We start from the raw sequence: 19,910 nt of genomic DNA, 5'->3' as shown, positions 1-19,910 counted from the left end.
GCTGTTTGGGCCTGGAGCAGGCTCCTTGTCCCATTTCTGCTCAGGGATATATGCGACCACTTCCCACCCAGGCCTCAGAGTCGCTCCCCTTGAATGACCAGGACCCCTGCTCCCCAATTGTCCCATCTCAGCAGTGCCCACCTGCAGCTGAGCCCCTGAAGCTCCCAGTCCCCCCACTCCCTCAGTCCCTGGAGGACTCGCTGAAGCTGACCCCTCCCCTCCCGCTGCATGGACCCTGTGTACGTAGCCCCTCTGTCCTCTGCCCTGGAATGGGAACCCCTCCCTTACCGGCCACATCAGTGAATGTCAGGGAAGCAGCACAGATGTGGCCACAAACACACCTCAAAAAGGGAAAATGGGTTTGAAACCTCAGTGCGGGGGGAGACTTCGTAATTCGGAAAAATTTAGAGAACGGGCAGTGGAGGGAAGCGTGGGCCCGAGTGGGAGTCAGGAAGTGAATCAGACAGCGAGGGCTGGACTCCCTGCGCCAGGGAGGTGTCCAAGGTGACACGAGCTTCTGGGCCTGGCCACCGATGGGCCGGTGTCCCTGAAACTTTCTGAGCACACAGAACTCATCTGTGCAGTCACAGTGTAAGTAGGAAATTTAATCTTCATCAAAGATCTGAGCAAATTGGGTGGTTTCTTTATAAATGTCTGTTTCCATTTTATCTGCACCTAGAACCCATCTTATTCTGAAGCCCTTGCAGGACTGAGCAGGATAATTTAATGCTTGGAGGCAGACATGGAGCCTAGCAGCCCTCCCTGGAGATGAAGAACTCCCTTGCCCCAATGACCTTGAGGAGCAGAAGAAGTGCAGGAGGAGGGAGATGAAAGTATGGTTCTTGGCCTTGACTCTGGGAGGGTCTCGGGTTCAACAAAGACCCCAAGGAGCCACAGCGTGAGAGCAGAGTCGAGTCCATCCCCAAAGGGTCTTCAGGCAGCTCACAGCCCTTGAGGGTGGTACATGCACTGGCCTGCATCTTATGAGAAGAGCAGAGATGCTCTGTCTCAGGTTCACTGATTCTTACGAATCCAGGCATCAGGATATGATCACACTGGAACACTGGGACATATTGCTACACCCAGATGGAGCTATGGGAAGCTCTTATGTGTAATCTGAGGTTTATGCTCCTTATGGTTCTACAGCAAAAATTGTACTTTTCTTTTTTCCTCTATACAGTGGGGGATGGTAGTGGTGGTATTTAGATGATTCTCATGGGCAGCTCCTAGATTCTTAGCCAGGTAAATATCATTTCTCATGGCATGCTCCCCATGTTCAATATCCCCCTACCGTCAGATGTTAATAAGCTTTGGAAAACCCCTCCTAACTTGAGTATTGAACCATATGCAGGAATTTCTGTTGTTTGTGAGGTGTGGCACAGTGCTGTGGTTTTGTGGGAAGTCATCCTTGCTTTTTTATAGGTGCATACTGAAGAGTACTTGGAGGAGGAAATGTCAACTCACTCCAGTATTCCTGCCTGGAAAATCTCATGGACAGAGGAGCCTGGCGGGCTGTAGTCCATGTGATTGCAGAGTCAGACGTGACTGAGTGTGCATGTACATGTGCATGCACACGCACTCACACACACACGCACACACACACACTGAAGAGTACAGGAATGAAACTTATCAAGGGCTGTGACCGGCAGTATTTCACAAGACAAAAATGAGATGAAAATGTGGCAAAATTTAGTAATTGCTGGTGTATAGGTATCCATTGTGTCACTCTGTACTGCATTCTGAAAAATTTTCCATTATTCAAAACAGGAAAACTCTACCTAAGTAAATCTAACTAAGTTGAAAAATCATGTATTCATTTGCTCATTCACTGTTTAAGTTATAACAACATAAAATCCTAATTGAAGCTCTTTGTAATGTTGGTGCCTGTAGAAGTTTCAGCTCTTGATAACCAAAAGCAGTGGATGTGGTGTCCTCTTGTCTCACCATGTTCATGTCTGTCTGAGCGAGGACAGGCCATTCGTGGGGGGAGGGTCTACGTGTCAGGGATCACCCCCTGAGGCCGTGTGGACTGGCATTCTTCCTGGAACTTAGTAGCCTCAAGCCTGCTTGTTTAGCCCTCTGAATACTGTCAGCCATCGAGCTCCTCTTATGGGGGAGCAGTTTGTACTGCAACTTTTAAAACCTGTGATTTTTCTTAAGCCTCTTTCAGCATATTTTCAGCAGCTGGACAGCTCCAGGGTCTCCTGTCAGCCTGCTGACTTCCCATGTCTGACATAAACTTAGAATTTTAAGTTTTTTCTGTTGGCCTCATTTTTATCAGTGTGACTTTTGGGGACCCAAGCGGCCCAGTTTGTACAATTGAAAGCCACATTCTTGGGTGAATCTAGGGCACTAAGAATTTCCAGTTGGAAGAAGGCTGGAATCGCTTGACCACAGGCTTCTACCCTATAAAGGTACATGGGTCCCCCCATGCACATCTCTTCTTGGCCTCCAGAGAAAATGCTGACCTCTCACATCAACTCCAGGGCACTAGGTGGTGCTTTGTCCAAATATGGAAGCCACTGATGACACGAGGCTTTTAAAATTCAATTTAACTTAACAAAATAAAAATTCAGTTTATCAGTCACTGAAGGCAGAGTAGAAGATAAAGGACATTTCTGTCATCAGAGGAATACTATTGAGATATTCTTATTTAGAGAATTAAAAAAATTTTTTTTTACCCCTCCCCCACTATTTAGAGAATTAAAATTAAGAATTCAATTAGGGTTAAGGTTCTGAGGTCAAGTGAAGGGTAGGGGTTAATTTTGTTTGTTCAGTTGCTCAGTTATGTCTGGTTCTTTACGACCCCATGGACTGCAGGACGCCTGACTTCCCTGTCCTTCACCATCTCCCGGAGCTTGCTCAAACTCATGTGCATTGAGTTGGTGATGCTATCCAGGCATCTTGTCCTTTGTTGTCCCCTTTTCCTCCTGCCTTCAATCTTTCCCAGCATCAGGGTCTTTTCTAATGAGTCAGTTTTTCACATCAGGTGACCAAAGTATTGCAGCTTCAGTCTCAGCATTAGTCCCTCCAATGAATATTCAGGACTGATTTCCTTTAGGGGTTAAGGTCAGGGTCAGACGTCAGGGTTAGGATGGGATTAAGGTCAAAGTCTTAAGCAGTGGATGATAGCTCCACATGCTTTGTGGCTGAGTATCTACATCCATTAACTGGAGTTTTCTGCATATACTAAACTGAAGGGAGAAATAACCATACAGTTATAGTGGAGACTATACTATCCACTTAAGATAATGGGTAGATCTAACAGAACTAATGACCCCCCCCCCAAAAAAAAAAAAAAATCAGTGGGCTTGAATAACAACACTACAGACCAAATAGACCTAAGCAACATATGTAGAACTTTTAGCCCAACAGCAGGGTGTACATTCTTCACAAGTATGTATGGCACATTCTCAAGTCACAGGTCTTAAGACTGATATACCAAGAATCTTTTCTGACCACAGTGAAAGAAAACTAGAAATCAACAGTAGAAGGAAAACTGGAAAATTCACAAATAGGTGAAAATCAGACAACACACTTTGAACAATCAGTGGTCCAAAGAAGAAATAAAAAGTGAATTTAAAAGTATCTTGAGACAAAAATGAAAACAAATTCCCAAAATTTGTAAGATGCAGTAAAAGCAGTACTAGGAGGGAAGTTTATAGTGATAAATGCCTGCATTAAAAAGGAAAAAAATCTCCAATAAGCATCCTTAGATTTCAAGGAACTATTGGAAAACGAACCAAAATTAGAAGGAGAAAATAAAGTTTGGAACAGAAATAACTACAGTAGAGAACAGGAAAACAATATAAGAGATTAAAGCTAAGAGTTGGGTTTTTAATGATGAAAAAACTTTTAAAAATTAATTTTATTGGAGTATAGTTGCTTAGTGATGTTTCTGCTGCACAACAAAGTGAATCAGCTCTCCATATACGTGTATCCTCTGGATTTCCCTCCCATTTAGGTCATCATAAAGCACTGAGTAGGGTTCCCTGTTGCTATTCAGTAGGTTCTCCTTAGTTCTCTATTTTATAGATAGTATCAGTGTATATATATCAATCTGCCAATTTTTTAGTTGTGATTTCAGTCTTTTGGAGTTTGAATTGTGTGAATTCTTGGTCTATTTTGAATATGAACTCTTTTTTTACATGTATGGTTTGCAAGTATTGTCTCACATGCGATAGGCTGCCTTTTCATTTTGTGGAGGGTTTCCTTTGTCACCACTGAAAAGCTTTTCAGTTGGATGGAGTCCCATTGGTTTATTCTGCTTTTGTTGCTGACAAGACAGATCCAGAAAATATTGCCAAGACTGAAGTCAAAGAATGTGGTGCCGGACTTCCTTGGTGGTCCAGTGGCTGAGCATTCGCCTGCCAATGCAAGGGATGTGGGTTCAATCCCTGCTCTGGGAAGATCCCACATACCACGGAACAAATAAGCCACAACTACTGACGCCCACGCGCTCTAGAGCCTGAGCTCTGCAACGAGAAGCCAGTGCAATGAATGAGAAGCCTGTGCACCTCAACTAGAGAGTAGCCCCCTGCTTGCTGCAAGAGAAAAAGCCTTTGCCGCAATGAAGACCCAGCCCTGCCCACCCTACCCGCTTCCTCCACGTCTAGTAGGTGGGAGACCCGCTTCTTGCCACTCCAGGAGCACTTCCGGAGCTGATCTGGGAGTGGTTCGGGGTTTGCAGGCAGAGCCCCTGTTGCTGTGCCCCCCTTCCCCACACGAACATCCAGAGCAAGCTGTCTTCCCTGCTGCCTGAACACCCCCTCCCTACCCAGTATCTTCCAGAAAAGTCAGGTTCTGCAGCAGGGTCTGCAGGCAGTGTGCATCTGGACCCACGTTCCCTGTAAACACAGAACCTCCCCTGACCGCCTGCCCCTTGCTCACTGCCTCCCCATCTGGCCATAGCCCAGTGCAGGTGTCCTACCGACGGCCCATCTCAGCCTCGTGTTGTCAGAGCTGCTCCAGGCCCTTGCTGAAAACCCGTGAACCCACCTTTAAAAGGGATGTCCTTGCTCACAACCCTCCAACCGCTACCTTTAGCAGAAGTTAACAGAAGTCTTTAAAGGAGTCCAGAGAGAAGAGAGGAAGCTACCAGAAAGAAAATCAGATGGAACCAGATGGGACCAAGATGACAACAAATCTGACCTCCAGTAGACCTCGAGTCTCATTGTATGTTGATTTTACTGTATTATTATATTAGGTGACACACCTACCTTGCCATGACCAGACAGGTAGAACCAAAAAATGATAAAAAAGGAGGTGGCACCTCACTCCCTTGGAAAAACCCTGCCCCTCCCCCTAATGCACCTGGCTCCCCATCATTAGCCTCACTCCCCCTTCTTTGCCCTTACTCTTTATAATCAAGCCACTCTCTCCAGGTGGGTGAGAAGTTGACCTGAGAACTTAGTTCTCACTTCTGCATTCTTTGGCCTCTGAATAAAGCCTGTGCTGTGTTGGTCTCAGCTTTGGTTTCATAGTCACCGACTGATTATCACCTACTACTAATGGAAGAAGGAAACCTTCCCTGTTGAGGCAGAGCCCTGGCCAGACTAGGGACCGAGCAGGGTCCATAGGATTTAATTTAGTAACAATCTATAAGGGGACTGTGGTCTCTGCCCTGTGGCGTGGATGGAGGGCACCTACAGCCACGGCAGACTTTTGTTTGCAAATTGATGACTCAGCCTTTTAATTTGTTGTCTAGGTTTGTCATAGCTTATCTTCCAAGGAGCAAGTGTCTTTAATTTCATGGTGCAGTCACTGTCTGCAGTGATTTTGGAGCCAAGAAAATAAATCTGCCACTGCTTCTGTTTCTTTCCCTTCTTTTTTTGCCATGAAGGGATGGGACCAGTTGCCATGATCTTAGTTTTTTTAATGTTGAGTTTTAAGTCAGCTTTTTTACTCTCCTCTTTCTCCCTCATCAAGGTGCTCTTTAGTTTCTCTTCACTTTCTGCCATTAGAATGGCATCATCTGCATATCTGAGATTGTTGATCTATCTCCCGGCAGTTTTGATTCCAGCTTGTGATTCATCCAGCTCAGCATTTCGCATGATGTGCTCTGCATATGAATTAAATAAGCAAGGTGAGAATATACAGCCATGACATACTTCTTTCCCTATTTTGAAATATATAAAATATCTCTCTACACAGAGGCCTTGCTATACAGTGGATAAGGCAAGAGACAATCTTATAAAGCAGACAAAATAAGTGATACAGATAGTAGCATTTAGAAGATCATACAAGAGAGAGACAGAAACAAACAATTTCAAAATAAAGAGAACACATCTAACCATGATTTGTGTAACTAGTTTTAATCTCTTGGCAGTAAACCATCAAGTCCATAGGGGAGTCAGGTGGAGATAGCAAATTCTGGAAGGATCAGATAGTGAAAAAGATAGTTAAATGTTTCATCTTTGTTTACAAAGGTATACTTTATCAACTTACATAAACATACTTGTTGATACCTCCTTAAGTGTATCATCCCATACATCCTCATATGCACTCATCTAGCCTATTTCAACTCAAATCATTCCAAATAAAACTCTCTAATTTTGTTGCAACTCTAGTCATTTGTTGTACTTTCATAAAAAAAGAAATACTGTAATTCATTTGTATAGACCAGTAAATGCTAGGATTTCTCAGTCTAATTTTTTTTTTTTTAGGGGCCTTATAAATCATTTAAAATCTCAACCCTTCTCCCTGCTTCACCATGTTCTGAATCCTTTGATATGGGAAAAGCTATGGAAAGAGTGTAATATAATCCAAACTTGTTGGTTTTGTTCAGTCACTCTTTGTGACCCCATGAACTGCAGGAGGCCAAGCTTCCCTGTCCTTCACCATCTCCTGGAGCTTGCTCAAACTCATGTCCATTGAGTTGGTGATGCCATCCAACCATCTCGTCCTCTGTCGTCCCCTTCTCCTCCTGCCTTCAATCTTCCCCAGCATCAGGGTCTTTTCTAATGAGTCGGCTCTTCACATCAGAAGTATTGGAGCTTCAGCTTCAGCATCAGTCCTTCTAATGAACATTCAGGATTGATTTCCATTAGGATTGACTGGTTTGATCTCCTTGCAGTCCAAGGGACTCTTAAGTATTTATTATTGGGTGTTGTGAAGATCTGAGAAGCAGAATTGGATGGATACAAAAAGAAAAAGTGAATATAGGGACATAACTAGAAATTGGGACACCCATGTGATCAGAGAGTGATCACAATGGAGCAAATCCACCTCTCTGACCCAGGAGGACAAGTTTATCTTGGTAATAATATCAGCAACTGAGGAGTTAAACTGTTACTATGAAAAGTCGTTAACAGAAAGGGCAGAGGAAATGTTTCCTTACAAAACACAATATGAGAGCCTGTAATTTTCCAGGAGCCTATAAATTTCAGATAAATGTTTTGTTACTTGAAATTTTGAGTGGATTATGTGTAAGTTTTACAGACTGGTCAAAGTAATGTACTATTCCTGCCTGGAATGAATAGATCACCTCTTAATTCATAAATTTCATACTTAACCAGACTTAGAGACAGTCTATGTTGGAGAGTATTCTAAAACAATTTGTGCATACCAGCTGCAGATCTGACAAGAAACTTTTACTGTCACATAAAAAAAATGAAAAGTGAAAGTATTAGTCGCTCAGTCATGTCCCACTCTTTGTGACCCCATGGACTGTAGCCTGCCAGGCTCCCGTGTCCATGGAGTTCTCAAGGCAACAGCACTGGAGTGGGAAGCCATTCCCTTCTCCAGGGGATCTTCCTGACCCGGAGATCAAACCCCAGTCTCCTGCATTGCAGGCAGATTCTTTACTGTCTGAACCACTAGGGAAGCCCTTACTCTCACATACGAGATACGAAATTTGTCTTCACATATTGCCTACTATATTTAGGCTCTTGGTTCATGTAACCACTTAATGTTGCAATTAAATCCAATTTGAAATTAAGCTATGTTTTAAGAATGTGGTTTTGTAGCCCCTGTTACCCTTGTATGACATCTCAAAATTCAAAACTCTTACTTGTTGATATGAGTATCAATTTCATTTTAGCTCAGTTTGAACAGAGAAGCAAGCAAGTCAGGGAGCCAATTTTTTTAGGTTTGTTTAGGGAGAAAAATAAAACTGCTAGAAGACAAAGTATATGCAGCTTATGGGCTCTTTGAATCACTAATTATTTGCAGGAATTTTCTTGTATTGTTTTCAAGTGTGACCTTTCATTCATATAATAACAAATAACAAAATTAGAAGAAACTAATTTGAAAGGATGGCTTGTTTCTACCCAGAAAATTTGAACATGAAGGTACCAATGGGAACTGCAAAGATCAGGTGCCAAGTTTTTAACAACATTTTAGTCTAGGTGTGCAGATAATAGCTACTGTGCTGGCAATTTCAAGAATATATTTTTATTCTGATAAAGAATATGCTTTTCAGACTAGAGCCCATTATACAGAGTGAAGTAGTCAGAAAGAGAAATATGAATATTGTATACTGACACGTATATATGGAATCTGAAGAGATGGCACTGATGAATTTATTTTCAGGGTGGCAATGGAGACACAGACATAGAGAATAGACCTATGGACATGGTGGGAGGAGAGCAGGGGGAGATGTATGGAGAGAGTAATATAGAAATTTATAATACCATGTGTAAAACAGATAGCCAGTGGGAATTTGCTATATGACTCAGGGAACTCAAACAGGGGCTCTGTGACAGGCTGAAGGGTGGGGTGGGGACGGAGATGGGAGGGAGGTCTGGGAGGGAAGGGACACAGGTATGCCTATGGCTGATTCTTGTTGATGTATGACAGAAAACCACAAAATTCTTTTTTTTTTTTTCTGATTTTTTTCATGTTTTATTGTGACTTGATAATGAATAAGCTTATAAAACATTAGCAAACCGTGTTTTATTTTAGTGTCCTAGAAACATCTTTATTACAGTCATGTTACAGACCTCACTGCGCACACTGCAGATGGGTATCACTCCATTCACTAAAAGAAAGTGAAAGTGAAGTCGCCCAGTCGTGTCCGACTCTTTGCAACCCCATGGACTGTAGCCTACCACGCTCCTCGGTCCATGGGACTTTCCAGGCAAGAGTACTGGAGTGGGTTGCCATTTCCTTCTCCAAGAAAACCACAAAATTCTGTAAAGTAATTATCCTTCAATTAAAAAATTAAAAAATAATAAAGAATATACTTCTCCAGAAGGCTTCCCGTGCGGCTGCCTCCTGCTGGAAGCCTAGGATGCTGGAATCAGGTCACATCCTGTCTGTCTTCACAGGATACTGGGCTTGTACTCTAAGAAATTTCTGGCTCTGCTCTGGATCCTGGTCATCCTGTGGCCAGAGAAATCAGTAACATGTTTGTTTTGCCCACCCATTGAAATGTTTAAAGACACAGGTTATTTCAGTTTCCTGATGTGGGTGAATTGTGAAGTGTGGGGCTCAGTGATGGTTTTTTTTTTACAAGAAATGTACATCTTAGTTCCCACATGAGGGTGAGACCCCCCTGTCCAACAATGAGAGACCCTGCTTGCACCTGTGCCTCCTAGGAGGGCAGCTTTAAGTCAGTCTAAACCCGACCAACTTCTGTCTATCATACATGGTAGATTTAGACCTACGTCTTGTCTATGGGCTTCCCTGGTGGCTCAGTTGGTAAAGGATTTGCCTGCAATGCAGGAGACCTGGGTTCAATCCCTGGGTTGGGAAGATCCCCTGGGTATATACTATCCACTCCAGTATTGTTGCCTGGAGAATCCCATGGACAGAGGAGCCTGGTGGGTTACAGTCCATGGGGTCTCAAAGAGTGGGACACAACTGAGCGACTAACACTTTCACTTTCCCTTTTCAAGTTCTGTCTACACTGATCATGTTAGATGAGATCATGTGCTTTCTGCAATGAGAACGTTTAGATCATGTTCTGTGTGCACCAGGACATAGAGACCCGGCCTGGCCTTGGTCCTGAAAAACTGTGCCTTCGTCTGATGTCAGTGCTCAGATGTCTGGGTTCCGGAGCTAAGGTGGGCTTCTCTGGGTAACCCTGCTCTTCTGAGTTGACTTCCATGGTCCTCTCACGGGTCAGTGCTGTGGTAGGGCTCTTAGTCTTTCTCCCTGCCGGCTTCACCCTCCCTGGGGCTCCTGGAGACTGCTCAAGTAGCTACCTGGTAATTATTCCAGTTCACTGGCACGGGCATAGCGAGAAGGGAGACAGATTCACTTGGTGAATGGTTTGCGTGGCACATGGATCAGGCAAAAAGCCAGTGGGCAGCAGGTGAGGTTGCTGCTGTGATCTCCTTCCAGTAGACAGTCCATACTCAGCAGAGACCAGACCTGTCCCTCGTCTTCCAGTGCCCAATGTGTTTCTCAGCACCTCAGCGGGACAAGAAAGGACCGAGCCTGCCAGAACCAAGGCAGTGTGTTCACCACTATCGTGCAGCTGTAAAAGTAGTTAATATCAGTCAGAACCACGGAAAAGAGGAGGATGTCTCTGCGGCAAGTCTGGGGAGAGGAGACCAACCCTCCACTTCTTTCTACCATCCCAGGAAATCACAGGAACCCACTTGTTTCTGCCTTAGGGGCCCATCCAGCAGAGACCTGGTGTCCTAACCAAGGGTTGTGCCACACCCAGTGCAGGGTCTGGGGCGGGGGGTCACCCTGGAGACTGTGGACGTGAGACCCCAGGTGCAGGGTCTGGGGGGGTCACCCTGGAGACTGTGGACGTGTGACCCAGGTGCAGGGTCTGGGGGGGTCACCCTGGAGACTGTGGACGTGTGACCCCAGGTGCAGGGTCTGGGGGGATCACCCTGGAGACTGGACGTGTGACCCCAGGTGCAGGGTCTGGAGGGGGTCACCCTGGAGACTGTGGACGTGTGACCCCAGGTGCAGGGTCTGGAGGGGGGGGTTCACCCTGGAGACTGTGGACGTGTGCCCCAGGTGCAGGGTCTGGGGGGTTCACCCTGGAGACTGTGGACGTGTGACCCAGGTGCAGGGTCTGGGGGGGTCACCCTGGAGACTGTGGACGTGTGACCCCAGGTGCAGGGTCTGGGGGGATCACCCTGGAGACTGGACGTGTGACCCCAGGTGCAGGGTCTGGAGGGGGTCACCCTGGAGACTGTGGACGTGTGACCCCAGGCGCAGGGTCTGGGGGGGTCACCCTGGAGACTGTGGACGTGTGACCCCAGGTGCAGGGTCTATGAGGTGGGGTCACCCTGGAGACTGGACGTGTGACCCCAGGTGCAGGGTCTGGGGGGGTCACCCTGGAGACTGTGGACGTGTGACCCCGGGTGCAGGGTCTGGGGGGGGTCACCCTGGAGACTGTGGATGTGTGACCCCGGGTGCAGGGTCTGGGGGGGGTCACCCTGGAGACTGTGGATGTGTGACCCCAGGTGCAGGGTCTGGAGGGGGTCACCCTGGAGACTGTGGATGTGTGACCCCAGGTGCAGGGTCTGGAGGGGGGGGTTCACCCTGGAGACTGTGGACGTGTGACCCAGGTGCAGGGTCTGGGGGGGTCACCCTGGAGACTGTGGACGTGTGACCCAGGTGCAGGGTCTGGGGGGGTCACCCTGGAGACTGTGGACGTGTGACCCCAGGTGCAGGGTCTGGGGGGATCACCCTGGAGACTGGACGTGTGACCCCAGGTGCAGGGTCTGGAGGGGGTCACCCTGGACTGTGGACGTGTGACCCCAGGCGCAGGGTCTGGGGGGGTCACCCTGGAGACTGTTGACGTGTGACCCCAGGTGCAGGGTCTATGAGGTGGGGTCACCCTGGAGACTGGACGTGTGACCCCAGGTGCAGGGTCTGGGGGGGTCACCCTGGAGACTGTGGACGTGTGACCCCGGGTGCAGGGTCTGGCGGGGTCACCCTGGAGACTGTGGACGTGTGACCCCAGGTGCAGGGTCTATGAGGTGGGGTCACCCTGGAGACTGGACGTGTGACCCCAGGTGCAGGGTCTGGGGGGGTCACCCTGGAGACTGTGGACGTGTGACCCCGGGTGCAGGGTCTGGGGGGGTCACCCTGGAGACTGTGGATATGTGACCCCGGGTGCAGGGTCTGGGGGGCGTCACCCTGGAGACTGTGGATGTGTGACCCCAGGTGCAGGGTCTGGAGGGGGTCACCCTGGAGACTGTGGATGTGTGACCCCAGGTGCAGGGTCTGGAGGGGGGGGTTCACCCTGGAGACTGTGGACGTGTGACCCAGGTGCAGGGTCTGGGGGGGTCACCCTGGAGACTGTGGACGTGTGACCCAGGTGCAGGGTCTGGGGGGGTCACCCTGGAGACTGTGGACGTGTGACCCCAGGTGCAGGGTCTGGGGGGATCACCCTGGAGACTGGACGTGTGACCCCAGGTGCAGGGTCTGGAGGGGGTCACCCTGGACTGTGGACATGTGACCCCAGGCGCAGGGTCTGGGGGGGTCACCCTGGAGACTGTTGACGTGTGACCCCAGGTGCAGGGTCTATGAGGTGGGGTCACCCTGGAGACTGGACGTGTGACCCCAGGTGCAGGGTCTGGGGGGGTCACCCTGGAGACTGTGGACGTGTGACCCCAAGTGCAGGGTCTGAAGGGGGTCACCCTGGAGACTGTGGGCATGTGACCCCAGGTGCAGGGTCTGGGGGGGTCACCCTGGAGACTGTGGACGTGTGACCCAGGTGCAGGGTCTGGGGGGGTCACCCTGGAGACTGTGGACGTGTGACCCCAGGTGCAGGGTCTGGGGGGCTCACCCTGGAGACTGGACGTGTGACCCCAGGTGCAGGGTCTGGAGGGGGTCACCCTGGAGACTGTGGACGTGTGACCCCAGGTGCAGGGTCTGGAGGGGGGGTTCACCCTGGAGACTGTGGACGTGTGACCCAGGTGCAGGGTCTGGGGGGTTCACCCTGGAGACTGTGGACGTGTGACCCAGGTGCAGGGTCTGGGGGGGTCACCCTGGAGACTGTGGACGTGTGACCCCAGGTGCAGGGTCTGGGGGGATCACCCTGGAGACTGGACGTGTGACCCCGGGTGCAGGGTCTGGGGGGGGTCACCCTGGAGACTGTGGACGTGTGACCCCAGGCGCAGGGTCTGGGGGGGTCACCCTGGAGACTGTTGACGTGTGACCCCAGGTGCAGGGTCTATGAGGTGGGGTCACCCTGGAGACTGGACGTGTGACCCCAGGTGCAGGGTCTGGGGGGGTCACCCTGGAGACTGTGGACGTGTGACCCCGGGTGCAGGGTCTGGGGGGGTCACCCTGGAGACTGTGGATGTGTGACCCCGGGTGCAGGGTCTGGGGGGGGTCACCCTGGAGACTGTGGACGTGTGACCCCAGGTGCAGGGTCTGGGGGGGTCACCCTGGAGACTGTGGACGTGTGACCCCAGGTGCAGGGTCTGGGGGGGTCACCCTGGAGACTGTGGACGTGTGACCCCAGGTGCAGGGTCTGGAGGGGGTCACCCTGGAGACTGTGGACGTGTGACCCCAAGTGCAGGGTCTGAAGGGGGTCACCCTGGAGACTGTGGGCGTGTGACCCCAGGTGCAGGGTCTGGGGGGGTCACCCTGGGGACTGTGGACGTGTGACCCCAGGTGCAGGGTCTGGGGGGGTCACCCTGGAGACTGTGGACATGTGACCCCAGGCGCAGGGTCTGGGGGGGTCACCCTGGGGACTGTGGACATGTGACCCCAGGTGCAGGGTCTGGGGGGTTCACCCTGGAGACTGTGGATGTGTGACCCCAGGTGCAGGGTCTGGGGGGGTCACCCTGGAGACTGTGGACGTGTGACCCCAGGTGCAGGGTCTGGGGGGGTCACCCTGGAGACTGTGGACGTGTGACCCCAGGTGTAGGGTCTGGGGGGGGTCACCCTGGAGACTGTGGATGTGTGACCCCAGGCACAGGGTCTGGAGACTGTGTGGGTCTCACCCCATTCACGTGGGTCCGGTTCCTGTTCTCGGAGACCCCGTATCTGTTCTTTACCTCAGTGTTCTTGCCCGCTCTGGGATTTCCAGCATCTGAATGGAGGGTTACTCTGATTAACCTGTGGTCCTTTTTCTTCTCTTCATCTTGTCGCATTCATATGTCACATGTCGCATTCACGGAGGCACCTTTGCGTGAGTTCTGCTTTGTGTTCTGAGTGAAAACCTTTGGTGGTGTCACATTAATGTCACAGCACATCATAGATCTAATTCATAGGGTCACCACTGTCTGATTTCCTCTAGACCAAGTTCACGTAATTTAATTTGTAATTTATTGTTATTTTATATTGGCATAGAATTGATCCCCAATGTTTTGTTTGTTTTAGGTGTACATGAACTTGATTCAGTTATACATAGATATATATCTATTCTTTTTCTGTTATTTTCCTCATATAGGTTATTACAGTTTGTTCAGTAGAGTTCTCAGTTCTATTCAGTAGGCCCTTTTTCATTATCAACTTGATATATATTAGTGTGTATATTTTCACCCCAAACTGTTAATTTATCTGTCCCTTCTTTCTTTTGATAATCATAATTTGGTTTTCTCAGTCTGTGAGTCTGTTTCTATTTTATAAATTAGTTCAGTGGTATGAACTTATGGATCCCACCTGTATGTGATATCTTAGGATATTTGTCCTTTCCTCTCTGAAAAGTATTTGTAGTATGATAGTTTCTTGGTATATCTACGTCCCTGCCAGTATCCTTATTTCATTCTGTTTTAATGGCTGAGTAGCATCCCAGTGTATAGGTATACCACATGGTCTTCATTTTTCTGTCAATGGACATTTTGGTGGATTCTGTGTCTTGGCTATTGTAAATAGTGCTGCCCTGAAAATCAAGGGGCACATGTCATTGTGAATGGTGAGATTTTCTCCAGACCTAAGCCAAGGAATGGGATTGTAGGATCTATGTTAGTGTTTCAAGGAACCTCTGTGCTGTTTTCCACAGTGGTTTCACCAAGATTGTAGGAGGATTCCACTTCCTGTACATTTTCTGCAGTAATTATTCTTTGTAGACCTTTTGGCTGATGGCCATTGTGACCAGTATGAGGTGATGCCTCATTGTATTTTTGATTGGCATTGATTTAACAATTAATGATGTGGACTATCTTTGCACACGCTTTTATTATTATTTTACATTTGTGAGAACAATTTACCTATTGAATCTGGCTTCTTGAAAGTTGGCCCTGTTTGGAATTTTTTTTTCCCAATGATTTACCTGAGGACATTTCTTGAGAGCAGGTGTCATTTATAGCCCTCTCGAACTTGTGATTATGCAGAGCCCTTTAGCATCTGTTTTACGGTGTATATATTGATATGAACCAGCTAATTACTCCCTGACTTTCTGCCTTTCTTTTTCGGTAACCATGAGTTTCTTTTCTATGAGGCTGTTTCTCTTTTGTAAAGAAGTTTATTTGTATCCATTTTTAGATTCCACCAGAAGTAATATCCTATACTTGTTTTTCTCTCTCACTTTCTTCATTTAGTTTGATTATCTCCAGTTTCTTCCCTGTAACTGGAAATGGCATTATTTCATCCTTCTTTATGTCTAAATAATGTTGCATTGGCCTTCCTTTGTAGCTCAGTTGCTAAGAATCTGCCTGCAATGCAGGAGTCCTGGGCTCAATTCCTGGGTTGGGAAGATCCCCTGGAGAAGGAAATGGCAACCCACTCCAGTATTCTTGCCTGGAGAATCCCATGGACAGAGGAGTCTGGTAGGCTACAGTCCATGGGTTTGCAAGAGTCAGACATGACTTAGCAACTAAACCACTAAACCAATATTGCATTGTGGGGTACAATTTCTATAATTGTACTCCATTTTCTATATTCTATATTAATTCATCTGTCCTTGTATACTTTAGTTGCTTCTGTGTCTTGGTTATTGTAACTAGTGCTGCCATGATCTTTTGGTGAAGGTATCTTTTTACATTTTGGTTTTCTCTGGATCTATGCCTAGGTATGGGATTGCTGGGTCACTGGGTACTTCTATGTTTAGTTTTTTAAGAACCTCCATAATGTTCTCCCTAGTATGTGTAACAGTTTACACTCTCATCAACAGTGTAGGAAGGTTCCCTTTTCTCCACACCCTCTGCAGACTTTATTGTTGTAGGGTTTTCGATGTGGCCATTCTGATCAAAGTGAGGTGATACCTCATTGTACATTTGATTTGCTTTCTCTAAGAACTAGTGATGCTGAGCATCGTTTCATGGGCTTTATGGCCATCTCTATGACTTCTTTGGAGAAATGTGCATTTATTCTTTAGCCAAGTTTTTATTGTGTTGTTTTTTTTGGTATTGAGCTGTACTAGGGGTTTGTATGTGTTGAAGAGAAATTTCCTATAGGTATCTTTGTTTGTAAGAATTTTTCTCCATTCTGAGGGTTGTCTTTTTCTTCCACTGTTGGTTTCTTTTGCTGTGCAGATGGTTTTAATGCTTATTAGGTCCCATTTGTTTATTTTTGTTTTCTTTTCATGACTCTATGAGGTGGATCAGAAAAGAACTTGCTGCATTTTTATGTCAAGGTGCGTGCTCTTTTCCTCAAGAGTTTCATAGTATTTGTCTGTTTATTTAGGTCTTTAACCTATTCTGAGTTTGTGTATGGTGTTAGGGAGCATTCTGATTTCATTCTCATTTTCATGCTAAGGAACCTGTCGGGGTCCTCCACAGTGGCTGCTCCCAATTTCCATTCCAGCATCAGTGCAGGAGGGTTCCCTTTGCTCCACACCCTCTCCAGCATTTATTGTTTGTAGTTTCCACCTGTGGCCATTGGGACTGGTATGAAGTGATACCTCCTTGAAGTTTTGATTTGCATTTCTCTCATGTTTAGCGATGTTGACATCTTTACATGTGATTTTTTAAAAGTGTGAGTTAAACTTACTTATTCAAATTGGCTTCTTGAATGCCTGCTCTGTTTTTTAATATTTTTCTGTTGACCTCCCCTAGGACACTTCTTGAGGGCAGGTGTTTTTTACTTACAGCCCACAGGCCTAGTGACTATTAAGTGCCCGTGAGCAAAGGTTTCAGTTATTGTTGTGGGAAATGGCTTCAAGGTGGCAGCATGTCTTTGCGCTCCTACCCTGGTTACTGGGGGAACCAGAGCCTTAGGGAAAGTCCTGTTCCTGGATTGTCAATTAGAGTGGAATGTGCCAGAAGAAACACCCAAGGCTGTGTCCCATTCCTTCTTCCTTCCTTACCCCTGTCTCCTGGACACATCCCAATTCCTGCAACACCACTCGGAGGAAGGTGCTTTCATCCACAGGTGCGGCCACTGAGAGGAAGGAGGCTGGAGGTGGGAACCTCAACTTCAGGAGACATGGAGCCCAGGGGGCTTTTCAAAGCTCTTTCAGCCCAGAAGCTCTACACCCTTTGGGTGCAGAAGGTGTAGTTTCACTGCAGGAGGACCCGCCTGGATCTGGAGATTGTGGGCCGGTGCAGAGGGGAACAGGCACACCACATCCATGGGGCATGGCTCATTGGCTGGCATATCCTCCCCACCTTCCTCAGTCCCAAGACAGTCCATCCAAGGGACCCAAGCCTGCCCAGGCTTCAGGGATGTGACAGCAGCCCGGGTCACTAAGGCCTGAAGGGAAGAGAGTCAGCATTCTCTTTTTGTAATTCGTATTGGTGTAGAGTGACTTACAATGTTGTAGGGTGTGTTTACTTTTGTTTTAGGTGTACATGTCCTTTTTTTGGATTCTCTTCCCATGTAGTTCATTATACAGTGTTGAATAGGAGTCCTCATTCTATACTGGGTTCTTGTTGATTTTACAAAGAGTCGTGTTCATCTCCACCTTCTCATTTCCTCTGCCCACCAATTTCCCTTTTGGTCTAAGGTGCTTTGCTATGTTGTGAGGGTGTTTCCGTTTGGTAAAGAAGTTCATTTGTTTCTATTTTTAGAATCCACCACTAAGTGATATCATATGATAACTTGTCTTGCTTTGTCTCACTTCACTTTGTGTGATTGTCTCTATGTAGCTCCTTCCTTGTTGCTGAACATGGCATGATGTCACCCTTTTTATGGCTAAGCAATATTGCTCTGTGTGCGTGTACCCCATCTTGTTTACCCATTCATCTGTCCTTATCCAGTTAGGTTGCTTCCAAGTCTTGGCTCTTGTACATAGTGCTGCCATGAACGTTGGGGTGCACCTGTCTTTTAAAATTATGGTTTTCCGTGGATCTATGCCCAGGAAATGGGATTGCTGGGTTATATGGTACTTCTCTGTTTAGTTTTTAATGAACCTTTGTCCTGTTCTCTTTTGTGGATTTAGTGACTTTCAGCAGGTGGGAGGGATCTTTTTCCTTCACACCCTCTCCAGCATTTATTGTAGATTTTCTATGATGACCATTCTGACCTGTGTGAGGCAATGCCCCATTGTACTTCTGATTCACAGTTCTCTAATACTTAGAGATGCTGAGCATCTTTTCATCTGTTTCATGGCCATCTCTATGTCTTCTTTGGAGAAAGATCCATTTAAATCTTGTGCCCCTGTTTGGGTTGTTTCTTTGATATCGAGGTGCATAAGCTGTTTGTATGTTTTGGAGATAAATTCCTTGTGGGTGCCTTTGTTTGCACATAATAGTTCCATTATGAGGTTTGTCTTTTTGTTGTGTTTATGGTTTCCTCTGCTGTGCCAGTGCTTTTAAGTGGAATTGGGTCCCATTTATTTATTTTTGTTTTATTTTTCATGTTTCTAAGAGGTGGGTCAAAGAAAAACTTGCCACATTTTATGTCAAAGTGTATTATGCTTTTTTCCTTAAGAATTTCATATTATCTGTCCTTTTATTTGGGTCTTTAATCTATTTGGAGTTTATTTTTGTGTATACTGTTAGGGAGTATTCTAATTTCATTCTTATTGCCATTTCTAAAAAAAAACCCTGTATACTGTTCTTCATAGTGCCTGTTACTAATTCACCTTTTCACTAACAGTGTGGGAGGGATCCCTTTTTCCACACTTTCTCCAGCATTTATTGTTTGTTAACTTTTGGACAATGGCCATTGTGAACCATGTGAGGAAATACCTCATTGTAGTTTTGGTTTGCATGTCTCTAATTTAGTGATGTTGGTATCTTTTCATGTGATTCTTCTAAAGGGTGTGAGTTAAACTTACCTTTTGAAATTGGCCACATGAACACCTGTCTTGTTTTGAATTCTTTTTTCAATGACAGCACCTAGGACATTTCTCGAAGGTAGATATTTTTTGCTTACCGCCCCTTGATCCTTGTGTATATTAAATACCAAGTGGCACTACTTTTTGGATGTTGTTAAATTAAAAGGCCACAAGGGAGCAGCACTTCTCCAGGCCCCATTCTTTTTTTATTTTCCTGTAATTTCCTTGTTATTTTATGTTGGAATATCCTTGATTTCTGATCTGTTTGTTTCAGCAGTACAGATATGTGATTCAGTTATGCAGAGATGTTTATTTATTCTCTTCAGGTTCATTTTCATATATAGGTGACTACAGTGTGTTCACAAACTAACCTATGCTATTCGGTAGGTACTTTTTGATCATCTATTTGACATATGTTACAGTGTATATGTTAATTCCAAATTCTTAATCTTTCCCACTTGTATCAGGAGGTTAGAGGTTAGGGGTCCTGCAGAGGGCAAGAGGCACTCCAGGTCCATTGTGGAGGCACCCTGCCAGCTACATGCTCCTAGCTCTTTCAGCCCCAGGACACTCCAGCCTTAGTACCCAAGACAATTAGGCTCCAGGGATGTGACACCAGCCCAGGTCACTATGGCCTGAGGGGAATAGAGTCAGTTTTTTTTTTTCTTTAATGTTTTTATCCTATAATTTGAACTGGAGTATATAGGTGAATTACAATCTGTGGGGCTTTTTTTTTCCCCTTTTCAATCTAATGCAACTTGATTCACTTCTACATAGATATATATACATATTTTCAAGTTCCTTTTCCGTATAGGTTATTACAGAGAGTGACATAAGTTTCCTTGTGTTACACAGTGGGTGCTAGTGACTTATTTTATAAATA

Source organism: Cervus elaphus, chromosome 9, assembly GCF_910594005.1.
Source record: "Cervus elaphus chromosome 9, mCerEla1.1, whole genome shotgun sequence".
NCBI lineage: Eukaryota > Metazoa > Chordata > Mammalia > Artiodactyla > Cervidae > Cervus > Cervus elaphus.
The sequence above is the reverse complement of the archived record's forward strand: the minus strand, read 5'-3'. Positions refer to the sequence as shown.